A 23,702-nucleotide genomic window follows, 5' to 3' on the forward strand; every position below is an offset into this window, starting at 1 on the left:
TCTCAAATTGTAATTATCTATGAAATACTATGAAACTATGAAATAGTTCAACAATCGTATATTTTTATACCCATCTTAAAATGAGAAATATTAGACACACACCACTAAATCCACCCCTGCCACTATCAGATGATCCACAGCCTGTTACTGGTCTACAGATGTTGGGAAGTTGTGATGTAGAGAATGCCACAACAACAGTTACCAATTCTACGCTATACAGATATACTTTATTACTGCTGGAGTGAAGGGGGCCTTCAAAGGTGCTCCAAAGGCCTCGCAAGACCATGACCCATCTCTGAATGTTTCGAGTCTCAGAGTTCCTGCTGTTGGAATTTAAGAAATACAATAATCAAGAGCTGACAATCATATTTGACGATTCACCAACGGCAAGTGAATCATAACAAACATTAAAGCGCTGTTTAACTAAAACAGGGGTGTCCAATCCTATCCACACCGACCAGTTGATTGAAGAAGTAGAATCAGATGTACTCTTGCTTGTTTGGAATGAAAACCAGGAGCCACACGGGCTCTTTGCAGATAAGACCGGACACTCCTGAACTGAAACTCCTGGAGTTAGATTTTTGATCACACTAAATCACAGCTGCATGCAAATGTCTGAACACCTCTGGTCAAATTTCATGTTTTGCTGATTTTCTGTGTGAAAATAAGTTCTACAGAGAATGTGAATGTGGCACTTTTTTCTGCCCATTTTAAGGCAGAATTTTACGTTATTTGCTGAATTTAAAATAATGGGAAAAAAATAAAACAAAATATAACATGACAATATTTACTCAGGCCGCCTTTAATGCTCAAAATGTGAAATCTGACTTCATTTTTACTTAAATAATGAAAAAAACAGGTCATTTGACCAAGGGTGCCCAAACATTTGCATACAACTGTATATCCGCCAGTGTTGTCGGTTGTCAGACTTTTTTTACTCCCTACAAGTAAAAAATATCTGTGACAATTTGCATCAGCTGGGCTCTACCACAAGCACTATTATGGCTTTCTAAATCAGAATCAGGCTCCCCCGTGTTCAGCAGTGATGCACTTAAATGAACTTGTTTGCTATCATAAAGATGTGGCTTGATAAACAGGATGGAATAAATTGTTGAGGACAGCAGCAGGTCAATTTTCTCCATGATAAATAGATAAGCCCTCCATGCTGGGGCTGAAACAAACAGACTCCTTATGCTGTTTAGATTTATGCACACTCTAACCCAAACCACAAAGATTTCCTCACACTGCTAGCATGCACAAACAGGTCCCTCGTTGTATCATTAAAATGAGCCATGCTGTTAAATGAGGTTGCATTCGCTTTCACTTGTCTAGTATTTGCTTTGAACATGAGTTTGGCAATTCATTTTCTAAGCATCCTTTCATATAACAAGCAACTCTATATAAAACAGTAAGCACCGTGTCAAAAGCTCTGTAATGCAGGTCACTGAGTGTATGGCACATTTGGAAGAGATGTTTTAAGACAAAGCATTTTACTGCTAGCAGACAAAAGATGAAAGAAAACAGCATGATATTTTTATGCCCAATGTAAGCCTTCAGACAGTGATGAACACAAATAACTGTTTTTTTAAAGCCCAAAGCAGGAATTGTGCAGTGCCACTAGCTCAGATTTTACACATACAGAGCACAGTACATTTGGTAGCGGCAATCATGTAGCAGTGTCAGCTGAAAGTATTCTTGGTGTGGTACCAAAACCCAGCCTATCAGAGGCTGCCATTCCTGTCTGGGGGGCTTTATTCAGACACAAAATGCAATCTGCCCTGTCAAAAATGCTGAACACCATGAGAGGAATTTACATTCTCTGAAACGATAAAGCTAAAATGTCCAGTTCCAGCCCATGATGGCCAGAGTCCAGCCCAGTTTGGCGATGTGCCTGCTTTAACACAGAGGTATTATAGATCCAGGAGAGAAGTGTTAGCTCATTAGCATTAGTACATGTTCATTTGAATGGGCACACGCACCATCAAAAGTCAGAGGCAAAGATCACCAGTTAAAATGACTATTAAGTAAAAATGACTCATTTTTCAACTTCAGGAAAACAAAACAGAAAATACATTGTACAGAAAATCACACAGAGGCCTCAACTATTCAATAAAATACATTTTCTCAGTGTTTTGTGTGTTCACTCTTTGTCTTTATTTCAGCTTCCATTCTTTTTGGGAGACTTGCTTTATATTTAAAAAAAATCTAGATACACAATGGATCACATTATGTATTTTTTCTCATGTGATAAGTTAAATCAACTTAAAAATTCTACTAAAATCCATGAACCCAATTATTATTTTACACAGTATTTTACACACTGTGCTTTGTGTAAGCAAACAAGCAGTTGGGAAGTGATTTATAAGTACTGACGATGCTCAGAAAACATAATGTAACATACTGCTATAATAATTTATCAACATAACAAATATTACAACTCTACTGCTAACGGATCTTAACAGTAACATGGCACTACTTTTCATGAGACATCATATTAAAATCAGCGTTAGCAAATACAGTAACTTAGACGAGGTTTGGCTTACCACAGAGCCGGCATAAATCTGCCTATTAATAGCTTTGGTACTGAACTGTGAATGTGGTCTTCCATAGTTTAACCAGAAACTTTCCAGCTCCCAGAAATTAAACGAGAACACACTGTGTCTGAATTCTAAGATCCCGAATGGCACTCCTGCAACTCTGTTTACTGCCACTGCCTTTTTCACAACAGGTTTGTTTAGAGGAGTTGCAATGGGGTTTTCTTTCTTTCTCTGGCTGAGGAGCATGTCAAGAAAAGTCAAAAAGACTGGAAAAAGTAAGCCATTACTGAAGAATTCAGAAGAAAAACTGTTGCTCAGTAAACTATTCCAATTATATTTAAAGTAGGAATTGGAATCAGCCTGGATCGGAAGAGTCAGATTTTTGCTCAAAACATAAAATCGGCATTTGGCCAATTTATTATGACGCAAATAACGTGAGCAGGTAAGTGCACTCACACTGTGCTTGAATGCTTCTGCTACACCTGAGCCAAAATGTCGTAGCATAATTAGACATGACTCATTGTGGTAAACAGCCAGCTGCCTCATCATTTTAATGTACCACTTTATTTGATGCATGTTATTTAAATAAGCAACTGAGTTAAAATTGAATAAGAAATAATAAAATGCCAATATTCTTTGTATTGCAGCCTATGCTTATAAAAAGTTCATTTACACCAAGCTTCAGATTAAAATAGTTTGGCTAATAAAAAATAAATTAGGAAAGAAAAAATTGCCCAATGTGCCTGTAAAGGAATCAGAATCAGCCGTAAGAATTCATGACTAGTGCATTCCTAATTTGAACATTCAAGCTGAATCAAATGCAAGCAGCAGCATTTGATTTGACTTAGAAAGCTCTAAATGTGGTGTTTTATGTTTCGTGCTCTTAATGTCACTCCTCTGATGCTGTGCAGCATCACATCTGCAACATGGAGCAGTGGAATTAAACCTAATGCTTACTGAGGGAGCTTGACATAAATGCAGGGGTCTTGTCAGAAATGTCACTATAAAGGACACATGAAGCAGAATGCAGTTTCACTGTGAGACAGTGTGGATGTCACAGCACACGCATCACTCGTCTTCCCGTTTTAATGCCGTCGTATTTTGTCATGCAGTGAGAGCTGTGCCACCCCATCACTACTCCCCCAGCACATGTGGATGGGTGTGCATCTCTGATAGGCTGATTTTTCAACTGCACTATGACATCATGCCTCCAAAGAGGAAATGGTGTCTATGGTGATCTTGGCTCATTTTGACACGGACGCCCAATCAGGAGGCCCTGGCTGCACATCTCGCTCTCCTTCAGCACACTATCGGCTTGATGATTAGCAGATCCTCCGGAAGATATGACACATCACTTCATCACGGCGTGGCGAGCCCTGACAGCGTGACAGTTTCCCTTATTTTCCACAGTACACATAATGCTTATTTGGTGCATTTCTAGATATTGGCTTTAGAAATACCACTCGTGGTTATTTTTACTGTGTGCTCTGACCAATCACAGCTGTGGCGATCATCAGTATTAGTAGGCGTTGGGGTCACATTATGATGTAATTTGTTATTAATGTAAACTGTCGTCTAGTGCTATAATCGTGTGATATATTAGTTTATATGTATATTTGTGTAATCCATCAAAGGTATAGATTTCTGGTAAGGTAAAATATTTGACAACCAAACTAAAGCTCTCTTATTTTGGACTGAGAAGAATCACTATATTGGGCCATTATGCTTGGAAGAGTTTAAGGTAAAAGAGGAAGAGGAAGACCAGCTACAAGAATGATGGATATAATCAGATGATTCAGGAACCAGCCAACCAAAAATCTGAAGACCTAAACAGATGACAGGATATTCTGCAGCAATGCAATCCATATGGTCGCCAGGAGTCCGAAACAACTTGATGGCACTTAACAGTAATAATAACAACGCATGCCATTCTTTAACTGTGCTTCATCATTGATCCACCACTGTGTTTTTAATAAATGCACAGGTATTTGCAACATGTAGCAATAACCTAACTAATAAACATTGTGCTTTCTAACTGCCCTTCATTTCAACATTCTGGAGTGAAATCACTTCATTTTTGATATGCGCATTGCAGAACACACTCTGAGCTTTAGGCTGTAGTTTTTTTTGGGGGGGACTACTTATGTGAAAATCCAAGAATGTAGCACTGTACCAACTGGTATTGTGTCAAACTGTTTCACAGCATATTATATAACTTCACTGAATCCTGACTAGCATGGTGTGTTAACCTGGGCATAACATTTGCATGTGGCTAAAACAATATATTGGGACAATATAAAGCACAGATTTTGCTTTAAATATTGTACTTTTGTAATCTTTAAACTGTAATACAGTGGAAATGTAATCCTAACCAGATTAATGTAAGGAACATTTTTCAGATAGTACTTGTTGTTATACTGAAAAATGTATTGAATCGAAGCAATTTATCACATCGAAAGGAATTCTGAATGATATTCATCATTACACTGCCACAAATAACAGTTTCATAGTGTCGCGGACATGCACACAGTAAACTGCTCCTTTCTCTTAGGTTTGGACACTATTTCTGCTAATAACAGTTTAAAGCCAGTGAAGTAGAACATTTCCACAGTAGTTTCAGTTTCAGTGGGTCACAACTCGCAAGTGAAAAATGCAGCAGGAGTGTATGTTGTGCATGCCTTTGCCTTTGGTGGTATGCCATTCATAGATCGCAGGAAGTAACAATGTAACCATCGCTTGCTCACTTTTAATACGCTAGTGTTTAGATTTACTGCGATTTACTAGATGTTTAACACTGTAGACATTTAGATCTTTTTGTTAAATTCTGTAAACACGTCTCACTGCTGCACGTTGTGAAAAGCGCTTGTTTATGCCTCTACATCAGTGGAATAAGTAGAATGCAAAAAAACAAGCAATAAAGGATTGGATCCGGACTGGGTTTAATTCCGTACATGAGCAAGGCCCACCAGCTGGTCTATAACCCATAACCACACTTCTATAACCTAAGAATAGCTCAACCGGTTTGCATGAAGTCCTAAAGTCCCTAATAATAATAAGCCTTAATATGTACAAAGCCTGGGATTTTAATGGGTTATTACAGCTGATATCTTATCTACCACAATATGCCAGCCCTGTGTCCTTTGGATTGGGTTGGAACATCCCTGATTCTAACTACTGCAACTGGTCTGAAAAATGATGCCTTTTAAAAGACTCCAGTTGAGAACTCTCTCGCCTCAGTTTTTATGATGTGATGGGGAAAAGTCCATCCAGGCTGAGGAGTTGGGGTTTTAAACGTTTTGTCAATGTTTTGTATTTAGAGCTTTGTTTACCACAGGCGGGTAGGTTAAAGCAGTGCTTATAAGAGCCTCTCATGAGCGTACCCAACGGACTTGCCGCAAAGTCCTCTGGGAAAGGGTCACATCCAACTCTAAACAACAACTCACCACCTCACAGCAAGCACCAGAAATGAGTTGGTGAAGAACCATGTTGCAAAGAAACAAATATTTGAATCCCTCTGCAGCACTCAATGCTGGAACCGCCTCCGAGTAAAACAAAGGGCTACAACAACACACAAATGCAGTTGTTACAGTTGTTTTACTGTTGTGTGTATATGTGTGTGTATATATATATATATAGACCCACATACAAATACACACATATAAAATATATTTCATATATATTCAAAACAAGATAGACCTGGTAAAAACGTATTAGTTTTAGACAAACAAGTCATTTTCTTGACGAAACAAACTGAAATGCATACAAAGTGTAGGATTTATGTTATTATATCTGATATCACATTACATTCACAGCACATACTGTCTTGTAACCTCCATATCTAACATGGATTACTAATAAGTGCTTCACAACATGGCTATTAATTCGTTAAGCAATCAGTCTTGCTATGATATTAACAATATGGCACCAATCTCAGCCTTTTTACTCTACCTTTTTGTGAGCATTTAAACAACCCGTTAAGCTTTTTTTTCTACAGTAAACGTCTCTTTCGGGACAGCTGTCCTGAGTTTGCATTTTCATCCCAATTACCTCCCATTAAGGCCCTAGCCATATGCTTTTGACAACAAATTAGTCTCTGCGGGCACTGTCTGGCTTGTCTTTCAGCTAGGATCCACTTCAACAAATTCTGTCTCGCACTCAGGACTGTGTCGCTCGAAGAAAACCAGATGTTCTGTGTGCTTACAGAGAGTACACACAGAACGCACCTCACATGTGGTCTACGCACACACACACACACACACACACAACGTGCAACGGGGTGTCTGAAAATACACAGGGCGTGGCACAGTCTATCACACACATCCAAAAGCATTAGTGTGAGGTCATGATTGGGTAGAGTGAATCTGGCACCATGACAAGCCTGTCATTGCTGCGAGCTTATTAAAGATCTTGCCACTGACTGGGTGTGTAAAATAAAACTCAATATGATGCACTACAGACTAACGCATTGTTAAATTTATACATTTAATATTACATTTAAATAACCTTATTAAAACATCTTAACTGGTTATAAATACGGTAATAACTAAAATGTTCCCTTTTCGCATGAATGTATTGCAGATGTGCTTTTTGTGTCAGAACAGAAAGATCTTTAAAATTGAATCGTTCCGTCAACTTTTCAAAATTATTTTAGGAGGTATTCATGCATTTCTATCAAAGCTATGAAATATTAAAAAGGATTAATCCTATGTCGACTTTTCTTCCCGAAAAGTCCAGTTATGTTTCATTGACATATAAAAAAATACAGATGTGCAATGACGCCTCCATCGTGGATTCCTTCATTTTTCAACATGAGATATTTGACCAACAAGCACAATATGAAGAAATAACAAAACAGTCAATACAAACAAACAGAATTTCCTACACAATCTTTCCATGATCCAGGAGTCTGAATGCCTCTTGAAATCATATACCTGGAAAATACCAGCAGACAACACCCAGGCTTTGAAAGACAGCAGGAGCAGAAACTAGGAATTCTGATTAAATCAGCAGAGGCAGTGTATCATAGAGAAGCACAGTGCCACTCAGTCTGATGGGAAATGGCAGCTGGGACCCTTTCTGGAAACATCCAATGACATCATTTTTGTTTTCTTTTTGCAAATGTGTTTATCCAGCGTAAAACAGTTTCGCCAACAACAACAAACAGAAGAACATCTTTGTGGTTGGAACAAAACATTCAGGCTCCTTTTTTGGCGTTTAATTTTTTTTTTTACAGAATTTGAAATGTCTGCTGATGTTTACGCAATGTTAAAATGTAATGAATGGACCAAAAGAAATAGTCCAAAATGGCATTGAGTCACCTCTTCTTACGTTAACTTACAATAAGCGTTTTTCCCTGCTGTTAAGCTTTTTTTTGAGACACATCTCCCTGTTTTGGCAGCAGTGATATATTACCTCTTAGGGTGTCTTTATTCATAGGTTAATTGCTAAAGAACCAGAGTTTGGGTTTTTGTAGCATTATATCTTTTTCTTTTGGTTCTTTTGGTTTCACACTGCAACGGCTACTGTGCAGCAAATGCTTGTTTACTGGTCGGAATTGTGAAAAGATCCAGGTGCGCCATTACATTCATATTTGCCACCATTCAAACCCCCAAAAAATCACACTTTGCATGAAAACGGAGACACTTTATAGCTTTTATATGAATCACAGTCAAAGCAGAAATGTTACTGTACAGTAATGTAACTTTACCTGACACTTGCTTCTTTATCGTTAGTTTGTCAAATTGAATGCAACCGATAACGTCACTGATGCAATACGCCCTCCATAAGCCAGTTAAAGGCATTTGTTCACTTTATTCCAGCTCGTGCTGCAAGAATGCTTTGAGCGTCCATGAAGTGTCCGACGTATAAACAGAGATTATGCAGACGGTACTGTGCAGACGTGTAGAATGAACTAGGGTACATTTGGAAGCGAACTTAGATCCCTGCATTCTCCATAGTTCTTTCATTTGAGTGACCTATCAATTTTTGATAGGTCCACACCAAACAAGGTAGGTGTGAAAGCGCCCTTAGAAAAGGATACAGACATTCTAGTGCATCATATCAATCAATTTTTTAAAATTATTTTATTATTCTATTTATTTCTATTCATTTTCTATTTTCATATTGTACTTAACTGTCAATAATATTGTGCTTGTTATTGAAGTTCTTCTAATTGTTAATTCATTACTTTATGCTAAAAATTGAATAAACAATGAAGGAATTATATTGGGGTGGCTGATATGGCAAAAATGTAACATCGCAATACTTTCAGCCATTTTCACGATATACACTATCACAATATTTAATTTGTCTGAGAGGTGATAAGCTAGAACAAAAAAAAAAAAACAGAACCAGCAGCGCCACATTTAAAAATACTATGAAAAACTATGACTACAGTACCTTTGGTTTAATGTATCACATACTGCACTGCACTTTATTAAACAGGATGAATTATACTCTGTGATGAAACATGCAGTCGGTCAGTGTTCTGTTAGTACTGATTGTATTCACGATACGCTCTGAAAAGCAGAATGATAAAATATCACCTTATTGCCCACCCCTAGAATCACTGACTATTTTTATATATTAATGCAGGGGTGTCCAATCTTACCCACAAAGGGCCAGTGAGGCTGCAGGTTTTCATTCCAGCAAGCAGGAGCTCACATAATCAGCAGTTTGAGGACAGACACTAGATTAATCACATGGGATCAGTTGAGCTCCAGCTTGTTTTGAGTGAAAACCTGCAGCCACACCGGCCCTTTAAGGACAAGATTAGACACCTCTGTATTATATTAATACCTCTGTATTAATGAGACATAACTGTTCTGAAAAAAATGTTTAAAGGAAATTAGGCCCTTCTGAGAAAATAAAACAATATAAAACTTATCTTCAGTTATGAAGCCATTTTAAAGTTTATGATGATGCTTCAAATATTGCATGAAAAATGAATGATTCAAATTGAACAGAAAGGTAGGAAGAATTTAGCAAAAATTTAAAAACGGCTGATTGTGAAGCAATAAATGCCCCTGTTGTGGGAATTTAACGTGAAACCAGTTGATTTAAAGTGGTTTTTATTTAAATATTGGTTTTCTCAGTTAATATTTCAGCTCACTTCAGTCTTCCTGTAAGCACTTAAACTCAATATTTAAGAGGCAATTTTTTAACCTGAGGCCTACTTTAAAAATGCATAACTAAAACTCTATTTGGAGTACAGCTTTGCAATTTTGCGTGGTTGCATGAATTAAACAGAGCTTTTTGCTTGATTTCTTTCCTCAGAAATCCATAAGTTGACCAGTCAGGCCCTAGGTGATTTGGCATGGAATAATCAATATTTAAATACATGCTACCTCTGTTGATTATAGTAGGAAAACAGTATCACACACATCATTACACTCGCTCAGCCACTAAAGTGTTGCACTACTCAAGATTTTGATCGGCTGTTTTGTTATGAGGCTTATCTTTACTCAGATCTACATTTTCTACATGCTGCATTAACCAGAGAGACGTTTCCTCTGTGTATCCAGTGTGGAGGCTTTTGTCTTCATTCAGACTGATGCACCGTTGCCTTGCATCGCAAATATAAAAGCAATAGAGCACACAGGAGGATTAAAATGTTCAATAAGGTCTTAAAGAAATCTAATCTCTTCTTCTGAAGCTGGAACACCGTGTTCATCCACAGCGGAGGGTCGACCTGCACGCAGCCCTGAAACAAAGCTGAAAATGACATGAGTCTGATATTGCCACAAATGATGCTCTATCTGCCTCTTTACCTTACACCTGCGGATCTAATCCCTCTGGGCTCAATTCTCCTCAGTCCACGGCAATATATGATGCAGATTTTATAAGCCTGGCCATATATTTTCAGAATTAATTTCCCCATTGTAAAACTATACTGCCTTTTCTGCTGCTGTGAGGCAGGCACTATATTGTCAGGTTAAACCGGGGTGCTATGAAATGTGAATCCAAAGATTAATGGGACCAAAAATGTTCATGCTCTTTTCAGCACTCCTGCACGTGACTTTAAGACCAATTACAGATGACCAAGGCTATGGCGGGGGAAAGGTAAGGTTCCAAAAGATACGCCGTCCAGCGCAAATGTCACAGATACATTGAAGAAAGCAGCACAAAGACGAGGCAATTAAAGCGCTCCTCCAATAATGTTCTCAAAGGACAGCTGAGCATGACATTGATGATAAAGAGTAATTATGTGGGGCTCGCTGTGATCAAACGAGCCCCACTGCTTATTAGGGCCTTCTTTTCCAGCGCCGCTGCTGATTAGCTGTGAGTGTAGTCAGCTTTCTCAATGGCCACCTCTTCTCCACTTTATTGTCATCAGCTTACAGCATCCAACATCTGAAACAACTAAGCCTCCCAAGGCACCGAGTGGTGGGATTCGTTTTCAGTATAGTAGCTACATTAAAGTGTGCACTGATGTGTAGGGGTGTAATGATACACATGTTCTCAGGTTAGATATGTTTTTATATTCTAAGTACATGATTTGACATCATTATTAATGTCCTGTTTCTGCAGAACTCTAATTATAAACTCACAGATTGGCTCACATACATAAAAGTTCTCAAATAGAATGGACTGCTGCGCTCTCGAACAAACTAAAGCCCAAAATTCACACCTCCTGCAATTTATTAGCAGCTTCAGAAAAACAGCAGGGTCATTAAAACATGGCTGTGTATAACCGCCCCCCCCCCCCCCCCCCCCCCCACTCTGATTCCACTCTGCACGTAGGTGCCTTGTTTTGGCCACTTTGTCTGTTTTCAATTTCAAGGTAGTGTTTTGAAATGTAAACTTTTTCAGTACTGTATTGAATTCATTAAACCTGCAATGATCTGATACCATTTTCAAGCCTAATACCAAATATTTCATCAATATCACCGACAAATACTAGTGTTGGACGATACTGGCAAATGCAGTATCGTCATATTTTCCAAATATGTCATAGTGTCACAGCATCAGATGAGATTTCAATGTGCGTTAATAATGTTAATGAACGCATGCCTCCTCAGCACTGCTGCTAAAAGAATGTCTTACAAGCTTGACCTTTTCCAGCTTCTTTTGATTCAACTGTTTTGCTTTCTTATCTTGAAATGACACCAAATGGAAACTTACACAATGTCATAAATATTAACCAGACAAAAAACACAATTCCAGAAAGGAATAATATGACTTACTTCGTTTTTAGGCATTTTCAACTGTTTTTTTTACTATGAGAGTCAGTAAAGTACTGGCATCCACTGCAGTTAAGTCAGCTTTTGCTATCTATCAGTACTAAAAACTGCTAAAACTAAATATGAATATTGTAGGGTGACACCAATAATGTTACACCGATAGATGCCATATCACCCAGCCCTGATCCTGAATGTTGATTCAAACATTTTCATTTAGTCTGTTTAAATGAAACTGTACTGGGCCAATCAAGATTAATAACAAATGTGCTCCCCCACTTGTCCATTAAAACCCACAGCTGTTGCCAATGAGGTTGATATTAATTATTTCTCACTTGTAGCTCACTGAGATGAGTGGAAGCTCAATAAAAGTCACTGAGAATAAGTTGTCTGTTCAGACCTGTCTGAGAACTGCGTGGGTGTGGCTATAAGCAGCTTGACTGACAGCTCTCTGTCCAACACTCCTATCCGGCTTCACCACTCATTCAGAACTCAATCATTATCCAGTTTCTTTGTGGCGGTTACTGGACGTAAAACGTATTAAATTAAATCGCTACACTCAGTAACAACTCTAGAGGTCATATAGTTGATCATTTTTACGTTTTTGCTATCCAGTAAACTGCTGCCTCAAGAAGTGCTCTTGAAAAGTTCCCTCTTTAAATATTTGTGCTCCACTAATCCAGCATTTATGATGTGCGGATATTTGCTAGCTGTAAACGTGCAACTAGTGCACAATCCTTTTCTAAAGCCTTGTGGTGATGTGTTATAGAAAAAGCAGGATTACCTCTGATTGCTGTAAATGAGTCCCACCAGCCTAAATGATTTCTGCACACAGGCAGCAAAACTCACACACTGTCTAAGAGTTTTTCGACTGAAATCGATAGCTCTACTTCAAGAAAGTGTTCTGCTCTTGTTTTTTGCCTACACTCTTAATTCCTGCACTGAAGCTCAGAGTCTGCCAGGCTTAGGCTCTATTTAAGTCTGCTGCAGGAACCTACCATGGGATTCCAGTCACAGGCTTGTGATCTTTGAGCCGAGCTATGATGACATCGCTGCAATGCCTGTGCCACACGGGGCAGTAGCGTTTGGCTCAGCGAGACCACTGCCCTAGCTAGCATGGGATTAATGACCTCATTCCTGTCTTGAGATGCTGAATGGTTGAGAGCTCTGTTCCATGCTGTTATCTGCAGTACGCAGGGCACTGCCACCTGGCACGGCCATCAAATGCTGCATCTCCATGGCCTTTAGTTCTCCAAGCCCTCAGGGCTCAGCATCAGAGGTGGCCCTTCATTTCCATGGGACCACCCCAAGCCGGCTGCATCTAATGGCAAATTCTATAACATTTGGCTAATAAACTTAAATCTTGCTCATCTGACCTGTTGCCTCTGTTAAGATTCTCAGAGATTCTCCCCTGATAGAAGGGAAGAACGTTCATGCACCATGTCAGCCCACCCGCCCACATTGATTTCTTTAAAGCTCTTTTGTGTTTGGAGCAGATAACGAATTAACTAGCATGGAGCGTGCCACGGTAATTGGCGGAAGAGTGCCACCAAAGAAGCCCCCTGTTGGTGAGAGAACAGCACCGCAGCAGGGAGTAAATGGAATCACTAGATTTGAAGAGGGTGAAGCAAAGCCCCCCTGAATCTGTTATCAGCCCTGCAAAGATGCCAATCTGACCATCAGTAGTGCTGCTGGAAGAATAGAAATTAAATCAGTTGTATAACTGCAGCTGCAAGAATCTCGTTCCACATGCCCAGCTTCATTTTTGTTCATGAGGAGAATCCTCACAAACTGCCGAAGACTAAGAGATCAATAAATCCAGATTAAGCTTAATTTCTCACTTAAACTTCATTTATTTACATAAAAGTTTAACGTGGTATGTAAACATTATTAAAGTTTCAAAACGTCCAGTCCTTTCCACACATGGAAACGAAGCTACAAAAACGCACCACTTTAAAGAAACTGCTTCTGTGATGTCACAACTGGGCTATTAACCAGGCTATTAACATTTATACAACAGCTAGTTCTGGCCACGCAAGCTGATTGGATGAGAAGCGTTCTAACCGTGCTGATATTTCACTATAACATCACAGGTTTTTTTCACAAACACTCTATGACTCCCCTGAGACGCCATTGCTAAGCAGTGAACTTGACCGCTGTAGGAGACGCTCAAGCCATTTGAACATTTTTACTTCTTACTTTGCACACAAGCAGAAAATGGTCACTTTTAAGATCACATTTGACCAACAGCTGATTTGGTCAGACTCTGAAGATGAGACCACACTAAATTCTGTCAGTTGGTCTGTGTAAGGAGCTGGAGAATGAACTGCCGGCTGGGCAGTGGGCGAAGCTCGTTTCTCTGATGTTAAGGAATTTTAATTTGGCGGAGGGAATTGCGAACATTAAAACATATTGAATGCCACGTTCTTGGCCCGGTTTATTACTTGCTTACTTTATTTATTTAACTGTTGTATAAAAGCAATAGCTCCACCCCTTCATTCTGAAGTTATAAGGAGTGTTTCAGCCCAAACTGCTTTATGAATTAGGTACAGTGCAGGAATGCCAATCCATGTCTTTATAATCCAGTCAGTCAGGTATGGATGCATCTCTGCTCTTCTGTTTTGTATAAAAGCAATAGAACACTCAAAGTTGTGTGTTATCACAGTGCTATTTTGCCATAACTCACTCAGTTTAGCTCCACCCCTTCATTCTGAAGTTATAAGAAGTGTTTCAGCCCAAACTGCTTCATGAATTAGGTACAGTGCAGGAACGCCAATCAGAACAGAGGTCATTTACATATATATCAGTCTTAAAGGCACAGTAACGGGACAAAGAGACACTGGAAAACATAAAACTGCATAAACCTTATAAGTTGATCTCTGGGGGAAAAAATAAAATACAAGAAGAATGTAGTAAATGGGCCTCTTAAAGCAGATCTGTTGACTGATTATTTTAGCAATTGTCTGATCTACCAAATAATTTGAAGAATAACTGAATAATCACAGTTTTCAAAACAATAAAACTGGACGTAACTAAGCAATAACCAACTATGCATGGTCTTTCAAAGGCTCCAAACCATTAAAGATAAACTGGGAAGCCTTTAAAAATGTTTTGTTAATAATTAAACAAAAATGTTGACATATAATAGAAATGAGGATGAGATTTATCTCTTTTACTGTAAGCAGTCGGAAATGCACCATTAGCATTGATATTTAAATTAATCTAAAGTTAAATTATTCATTGCCAGTTCGACCCGCATGCAGTTCTTCATTAAGGTCACCCAGATTTTGATGTGGTTTAGAACACAGTATGACTTACTGTAATTTAGAAAAAAATGGACAAAATTCATTTTAATAGTTTTACAATAAGAGACACAGTTTTCTGAACTACACAAATAAGTCTACAATCAATCTTAATAAAGAGATGAATGTGGTTTGAGAGGGTTAAGAGAAGTTTTGGGGATGCATTTACAGAAGAAATTTGGGTTGACTATTGACTATAACAACGTTATTTGCACAGCTCCAGCATTAAACTAAAGAACTAAAAACCTGAGCCTTGGCTGGGGTAAGTGGAGCACTGTGTAAATTGGATTATTCACTGAACCATCCCTTTAACTGACACAGGTTTGACACCATTCAACTAAGCTGATATTCTTTTCGTTTGTCTGACCAGAAACCCTCCCGGGATCCTTTTGAACTGACATAAAGGTATCATTCGGTTCAGGCTTATATATGTGACCTACTAATTCATTTACTTGAAGTACAGCAGATTTATGGATTGATGGAGATTAAAAGTCTTGTTCACCTGTATGATGCATGATGTGTGCGAGTGCTAGCAGTGAAAACGTCATGACCCGAAGCGTTCTCTCTCTGTCTCTCACGCAGGATGAGTTTGATAATCCCTTGGAAATACATAAATGGGTGACTCATATCTACTCAGCGAAGCACCAGGAAATCTGAAATTCATTTCAGAATTCAGCTCCTCGTTCGTGCTTTCCTTTTATCGTTGAAAATGTCCCTCACCTTGGACATAATTCAAGTTCTGGCTTTCTCAGAAGCAACAATTCGTAATTGTAGTGAAAAAAAAAAAAAACCACCAAGCCACCCTGAAGAAGTCAGTTGGGCTTGTGAATCTATAAATAGATGGCAAGAGCCCTGCTGTCTCTCATATTTCACATTTTATGTGTCAGTGGTTTCCTTCGCAAGTACAAATGCTCACTGAGCACAGCTTGTCTCTCCTGGTTCCATGTCTTTATAATCCAGGCAGTCAGGTATGGATGCATCTCTGCTCTGCTGTTTTGCCTTCTCTAGAGCATGAGCAATGTGTGCAACAGAGCAGCTCTCCATCTGAACAAGACGAGCAGGCCTGTGTCGTAAGACTGGACAATATATTTTATATTATATATTATATTTTGTATTTTATATTGTATATTTTGTATATTATAGTTTGATGACTGTTATCCTGCAGAAAAGCTGCATTATGCAAACTGACCTCTAACCAGTCACAGAGTTCTTAACTGTGTGCTGTGAGCATCATAATTCTTACAGAATTGCCTAATCACGTCAAAACAATGTATACTGTGTGAATTTTTATCCACTGGGTTGAGGCACCTGCATATAAATGAAAGAAAGAAAGCACAAAGCGCATTTACTGAAGCACATCAACAACAATAAAACAACAAACATTCTGAATTCTGGCTGGTGCTATATTACCATTATTAGAGGGCAGCAGTGAGTAATGTTTGTTTATTTGAGCTCAAGCTGTGTCGGTTGGACCTCCAATTTACCCACTTTAAAGAGACCATATCAGAGAAAAAACTAATTCTACTCCCTTTTTTGGATTAAATATCACTGGGGTGGTACCCTCAAGGATGCATCTAGGGACCTTTAGTCAGGGAACATAACTGCAGTTGACTCCACACACCCTGTCTCGTCTCCAGGCTTTTTATTTTTTATCAAAGTCAAATATTTAAAGAGTGGAACTGTAGGAATATTAGGATTTATAGGCTCCACCAAGTAGTTCACACTAAAATGTGATGATCTTATTAGTTTGGTAGTCTCGGAGCTCCTGCTGTGCTGCACTAACAGTGTGTGGAGGAGACTCTTCTCTGATACTGCATTAAAAAACCTGCGACTGTGGTTTGTCACAGTAAACACATCTGTTGTTTGGGCTCTCAAGATTTAAAAAAAAACTTGCTAGAAAACTGTTTCATCAGAAAAGAAAAGGAGAAAAACAAGCATATATTCTCGTCTGAAGCAGGAACCTGACGGGGCAGAGTTGGAGGCAGCGTGGATCGGACGAATGGTCGTTTGCACTTCACTTGTGCTGCGCTGATGTGCCACGTCTGGTGTGAATTTGGTGGAAGGCATGTAGGCCACGAAGCTGTACTCGGATAAGGTACACTACGCTTAAATATTGAGATGTGCTTACATATGAGATGACTCATCAAGCTCGTCTCTGCCTCCATACATTAATAGCTACATGAAAAGCCATACAGTCTGTATGTAGTATCTACTTAGAGCTCTGCAGAATCAAACTTAATCATGCAGATCATGTTAAACCTAAAAATGTGTTACATTTACATTTCTAGCATTTTGCTGACGCTCTTATCCAGAGCAACTTACAATTTGATCATTTTACACAGGGAGGCCAAGGTGGTGTTAGGAGTCTTGCCCAAGGACCCTTATTGGTATAGTGTAGGGTGCTTGCCCTGGTTGGGGATTGCCCCAGTCTACAGTGTAGAAGGCAGAGGTGTTAACCACTACACTTACCTACTCCTAACAGCAATATAACCACAATACTCGTAATTTTTCCACATAGCAACCCTATATAATACCTTTAAAATCTAACCTAAACCATGGTAACTTATTACCATTAATCAAAAGCAGTGAGAGCTCAGAGTCACTTTATTTGGCACAGGACAGTGCAGGGAAATGACTGCTACCCAGCCGAGGGAAGACATCCAAGAAGACACTCCTGGCCGCTTAGCAAACAAAGAGGGTGGTGGCTGAATTCCATTCACCCGACTTTAACTCTCATTGTCTGAAGCTCAGCCAAGCTGCCGTTACATTTAGCTGTTCAAACCAATGACGGAGAACAAGCATTCGCCACTGTGTTTTTCAGAAACCGTTTCAGTTACTTTTGGTTTCCGCTCCAGCCTTAGAAGACCAAAAACGAAGAATACTATCAAGCATTGAAACTAATCATTACATTTCTAGGCTTGGTTGGCACTAAACGCTGGGAACACTTTAACAAATTTCAAGAAACGGCAGCGTCACTGCGTCTGTGCCAGCCGTAATTGACAATCTGCTGTTTGTGGAATCAGCTGTGTTGACAACAATGACAGCCATCATGGTCATCGCCAGCTTTTTCCAGAGGAACCATAATGAGCAGAGGAGTCTGAAGTCCAACACCAGCTGACTCAATTCAAGTCTTCATCAGTCAGATCTCCTGTTTCTTCTGAGGCTTCTTCCTCTGTCACAAAACCGTGATTGTACTGCAAACAGTTTTATGTTTACTTCTAATCTATTATTCAGAGCCAATTCACAATCTGGGATCATACTACTACCTGAATAGTATAAACATTTTAGAAGGGGACATCAGCATTGTGGGTTTTCCCATAACAACAAAGAAAGATTCAGGTGTGTATTGGAAATATACTGGTCAGGATGTCAATATAGATTATAAGTGTAGCAGAATATATTGTAACTTCTACATTACCCACTTAAAAAAGATGGCTCTTCGAGGGTTATTTAGAAAGGAAAATAGTTCCATATAGAACCATGAACACATAAGAACCGTTTGCATGATTTAAGGGTTCTTTCCATCATGAAAGGGCTCTTCAGATTGATGGAGAATGTGTTTTATACTGAAAAGGGTTCAACATAGCACTAAAAAGGGTTCGTCCATTGTTTTAGTGTCAAGCTTAGAACAATAGCAGAACCCTTTCTGGTTCTTTGAGTGTACATAGTTCTGAGTGGAACTATTTCTATACTAAAGAACCGTTGAAGAACCATCCTTTTTTTAAGTGGGTAGCGCTGAAAGTAACAATTATTTCTAGAAATGATTCATCTCTCTAATATTATTTGATCAATGGACAAACTATGATGCATTCTTTAGTTCCTCACTCTTCGCCCCATCACAGTCATGTCTTTGTGGAAACTACAAATCAACAGAAGTTATATCACGCCTAATGCTTCCTGCTGTGCACTGCAATGTGTCAGAATAATCCAGTTTCATACAAACACTATAGCAGTTGTGCCCAGTCCTGGTCCTACCACACTGCTGAGTTTAGATCCAATCCTAAGCAAGATTTGCTGGATCTGAATTCTCTAGGGTGGTAGATCTCCAGGATCAAGGTTGGGCTCCCCTGTGATACAGCTATATGAGCTACATTCCAAAAGCTAGTCTGCAGTCATGGTGGGCTGCATTTCTAGACTGCTACATCATCAAAGGCTCTGGTTCCGATAAGAACGATCCTTCTAAAACAGCCAAAAAACGCAGCCCACATTCTGTCCATTTTTGGGAACACTACTGGAGCATCTTCACAGCCTTCTGTCGCCCATAATCCTGAGCAGAAGAAAGTTCAAAAGAAATGTAGACCGACGAAACAGGCTCATCTGCATTTGTCACTGATATATTTAAGTTGTTAAGTCAGCAAAATTAGTCTGTGTTTGTAAGAACAGCTAGTTATATTGAGGCCACTGAACAGCCAATACTTACACTAATAGTGCTAAACAAACATCCTACATGTTGTTTACAAAGGCCAGTGAAATGTACGATAAAATATACAGCACACTATTTCTTCAGCTGTGGATCTGTTTAAGAGGGTGTAAATTGAATGCAGGGTAGAAAATGCCGCTTTCAGGGAGGTGAATTGTTTTTCTTGCAGGATGTCATTTAATTACAAACAAATTAATATTTTGCCTGCTACTTTACTATCTTTCCATCAACAGCATTTCCAATAGCACGACAAAGCGGCCTTGGTACATCGTTCCGTTTTGCATAATGTAATACAAATGAGGAGCCTTCATAGAACAGCGCTACTGAGGACGCGTCTTTCTCAGCTTTTGGAATGCAGTTATAGATCATGTTTGCTTTTAACTATACATTGAGTTGTCTTTTCCTGTGAAGGTTGCCAACATCCAGTTGTTTTCATGAAAAAATGGTTAAAAGCCTAGTCATGCACAAGCATGGAAAAGAGAAAGACCATAGACAGTCATCAACAGTCATCTGTAAGGAACAATACTGCATCAGTTACCACTGCTTTAGGTATGTGGACGCCTAGGACCCCTAGAACATCAAGCCACGGGGACTACGACTGAAAATGAGCCTGGCACATTTAAGTTATGTTGATTATTGGGCATTGTAACCGATTAATAAATAAACAATCAAGAAAGACGGCACAGAGCAAAGAAAACATGTCTTTCATTTGGATTTCATTTGGATCCTGTTAAATATTCTCAAACGGCAGCTTTCTGGATTACAGTGAAAAGCTTCAGGACATGAGAAGAAGCAGCCTTTCATTAACTAACAGTATCAATCTTTTGTCCAGAGACATCCTCCGGAAAAAATAATTAGCCAAAATACGTGCACATTGTGTGGTAAATGACAAATCACAGCGCATTCAGTCACACAAAGCCCAACAACAGATAAAGACAACAACAAGCAGAAGCAGGCACGAATCTAGTGATGGCAAGGAGGAGCAAGTTATTGGTGAAAGAATGCCTATTATCAACACTAATGCACTCCATTTGGTGCAAATGCATCATTTAAATAATTGATGATAATAACAGCACTCCGCTCTGAAACATTTGGATTTTTTCCCCACACTGCCTGAGGAATTGATCACCTGAGCTTACGTCCATTATCATCCATCTACAGGGGGGTGCTGCAGCCAGTCAAGCCATGCTATCAATCACCCAGCAGTGGCTGCTGCCCAAATAGCCACCTGCAGCCTTCTGCCTCTATATTTTCAAAACTGAGAGGACGACAGAGCTGAGGAGGTAGATTAGAGAGGAAACTAGTTTTTTTTTTTTAGATGTTTAGGGAACATAGATTATTCAAATTCAAATATAAATCGAAGATATACTACAGATGTGGCAGAAATTAGGCTGGAAAATGTCCCTTTAAAGCATGCACATCACATGCACAGGCCAGTACTAAAGAATCCTGACCTTGATTCAGTAAGGCCTGAAAACCAGGAGCCATAGATACAAACAAAAGCCTGTGACTTGAACAGACAAATCATTCAGCCCAAACAAACTGTGAAATCCAACCAACGCAAGCTTCACACAAGCCATTCTCATAATTTATCACTGAAGATCACTTCATTAATTTCACTCAATTCCCCGTGACCTATTAAAGAGGTTAACGATGTGTCGAGCCTGCCTCAGTCCCAACCAGCAAATCATCCCAATCAGCTTGAATCTGTTCTCAGAATCAAATAAGATTCAGGAAGATTGCAAACTCTGAACGTTACACCGCTGTTCCACATCAGGATGAAACAGCCATGCTCGTGCCTCTTGCCATCGTGGGTAGGGATGCAATGACGTGGTAATTATGGGCTAGTATTTGTCATATATGTATCTGTCGATGCAGATACATAACCCTTACATACATAAGCTACCTGGATTAGCATTACAGAGAAATCTAACATTCCTATAGTGTTATTAATGCAGCTAAACCAGTGCCACGTCATTTCAGCTCAGCAGCCCTAAATGTAGCACAGTAGCCCCTCAGTAGTCACACAAACGTAAACGGTAAATACATCATCAAATATCAGTTTGAAATATCAGTCTAATCTAAGGATCTGTCTGATACCAACTCTCCTTAAGTAATTATCAACCACGCCTAACTGATTCCGACATCATTGGGCATCTCTGATTGTCAGCTATCTAACACAGGCTATCTGGGCAAAGTAGACTCATTCAATGTTCAAAGAAATTCATTTTGCTTTCATCTTATGTCCCTAACACACATATCTTTCTAGAAACATGGCCTCATTTGTAAGAATCCCATCCTCACTGCTTCAGCGGTCTTCCCTTTCTATATACATGTGTCAAGATGCTAACTGGCGATGTGCAATGATATCAGGTTCTTATCAGTACTGGTCGATATTTGCTGAAAAAATGATCAGCATCAGGCTGACGTCTTCAGATTTTACCCAAATACTAATCAAACTGATATTTGATAAGTGGAATGTCTACGTGAGAGTTTACGAAGATTTTATTCAATTTTTTTAATTCATTCTCGCAACCCAGAGTTAATGTTATATCCATAATCCCAATGGAGGTAGATCTAATGCTAAGTTTTACATATTGTAGAAGAGGGTGTGGTCTCTGTGCCTAATTTGCATACACCAGAAAGACTTCAGAGACTTCTGCTTGAGTGGCATTAGGTGGTTATTTCTTTCTATATTAAGGTAGCCAGCCAGATTAATATGTGCATCTGTAGGGAGGTTATAACAGCTGCCTGCTGGGGTGGAGTAATAGAGCTTAGGCAGTAGTGACCAACTGCATGTGCCCTTACAAAGAGAGCAAAATTAGGCCTGTATGATTCAGTCCAGTGCGCTGTAGTCTGTAAAACGTTTATTGTAGGCTATATTTTTCATATGTTCTGGTTCTTTTTTCACATGTTTCACCTCAGCAAATAAGTATCATGGTACACACACTGTGTATCGTGAAAACGTGTTGAGGTATCGTGATATTTTAGCCATTTTGCCCGTTCCTACTGCCTGCTCCTTAGTCTTTATCAAGACTAGCTTCAGGGCATGCTCCCCCTATTTCTTCTAGAATGAGCTTTTTTACATCTGCTAACTAACTACAGTACCCCGAATACAAATATACCGGCGTGGGCTTCGGCGGATATGAACATGAAAAACCTCGGTTCTCTGTTCCCGGATCGGTGCATCCCTGAAGACAACACATATAACGGCTGTGTTTATTTATTTATTGCGGAGCACAGCGAGCGTTTTATAAGCAGTGTGGACTAATTCTTTGCTAACGAAGCCGTTGTAATCCTAAAAGAACACAGTCATGAATAATGTAGGCTCCTCTCGCAGGCCGGAGCAGCTACAGCCAGCGGCCAATTGAAGAGTCCGCCATCTAACGTAATCTTATAAATACAGCATGGAAATTTAGGTCAATAGGGAAGCAATTCCCTTTTTCTTTCGGCGCAAACCCCCTCATCCACCCCGCAAACCGCCTCTGTGGATGGAGAATCAGCCTCTAATGGATTCCATTTTCAGTTCACACACACACACACACACACACACACACACACACACACACGGCGCTCCACGCTCCTCACAAAAAAGCCGAAGACCACATCAGTGAAAATCCCCCCACATCGCTCACCACACGATGCACAGAAAACAAAGGCTCTGTCATGTGCGGTGCATCCACAGTTTGTACCGAACGTCGTCTCGGCTCGAGTCTGACTGAGGTGTGTAAGGTGGGTGTGTAGTGTGTGTAGTGTGTGTGTGTGTGTGTGTCAACTGGAATGACATTGCGCTTACCGAGTGAAGATTTCCTTCCTCCTGGCCTCCCCCCTCCTTTCTTTAGATTAACACCGAGAATTCAAACAGCAGGCAGCTGGTGACAACCATCCCTCACTGAGCTTTGGCGAGACGCTGGCGAGATGAGGTGAAAGGAGCATCCGTGAAACAACAACACATCCACAGCTGGAGAAGAAAAGGAGGTGGAAAAAACGGCCACGGAGACAGCAGCAGCAGCAGCAGCCTGCGCTCTCTCTCTCTCTCTCTCTCTCTCTCTCTCTCTCTCTCTCTCCTCCACTCCTGTATCCCTCTCCTCTCTGCAGTGATGGCGGGGAGACCACAGCGACATCTGCTGGACCGCTTTTCAATCTCACTACTAGGTTTCCTCAGAGTGTGTGAAGAGGAGAATTGCCGCTCAGTAATGAATACCGGTTTTGTCAAACGCTAGAAGGCGATCAGGAGCAGGTCCAAAATGAACGGGTTAATATT

At 39.7% G+C, this 23,702-nt stretch overlaps 1 protein-coding gene across 4 annotated transcripts in view; it reads right to left on the bottom strand.

Annotated features, from left to right (window-relative positions):
- The window catches only part of ctnnd2b (catenin (cadherin-associated protein), delta 2b), a 117,407-nt gene extending 93,940 nt beyond the window's left edge, over positions 1 to 23,467 (bottom strand). For 3 of the 4 annotated variants that reach the window (XM_037547586.1, XM_037547582.1, XM_017719642.2), the window contains exon 1: positions 23,235 to 23,467. The gene's annotated coding sequence lies outside the window, so the exon portion shown is untranslated. The remainder of the gene's footprint in view (positions 1 to 23,234) is intronic. The other variant, XM_037547589.1, reaches the window with a different exon arrangement.
- Between the last annotated feature and the right edge of the window lie 235 nt (positions 23,468 to 23,702).

The sequence above is a fragment of the Pygocentrus nattereri genome, chromosome 2, assembly GCF_015220715.1.
Source record: "Pygocentrus nattereri isolate fPygNat1 chromosome 2, fPygNat1.pri, whole genome shotgun sequence".
In the NCBI taxonomy this organism is placed as follows: Eukaryota; Metazoa; Chordata; class Actinopteri; order Characiformes; family Serrasalmidae; genus Pygocentrus; species Pygocentrus nattereri.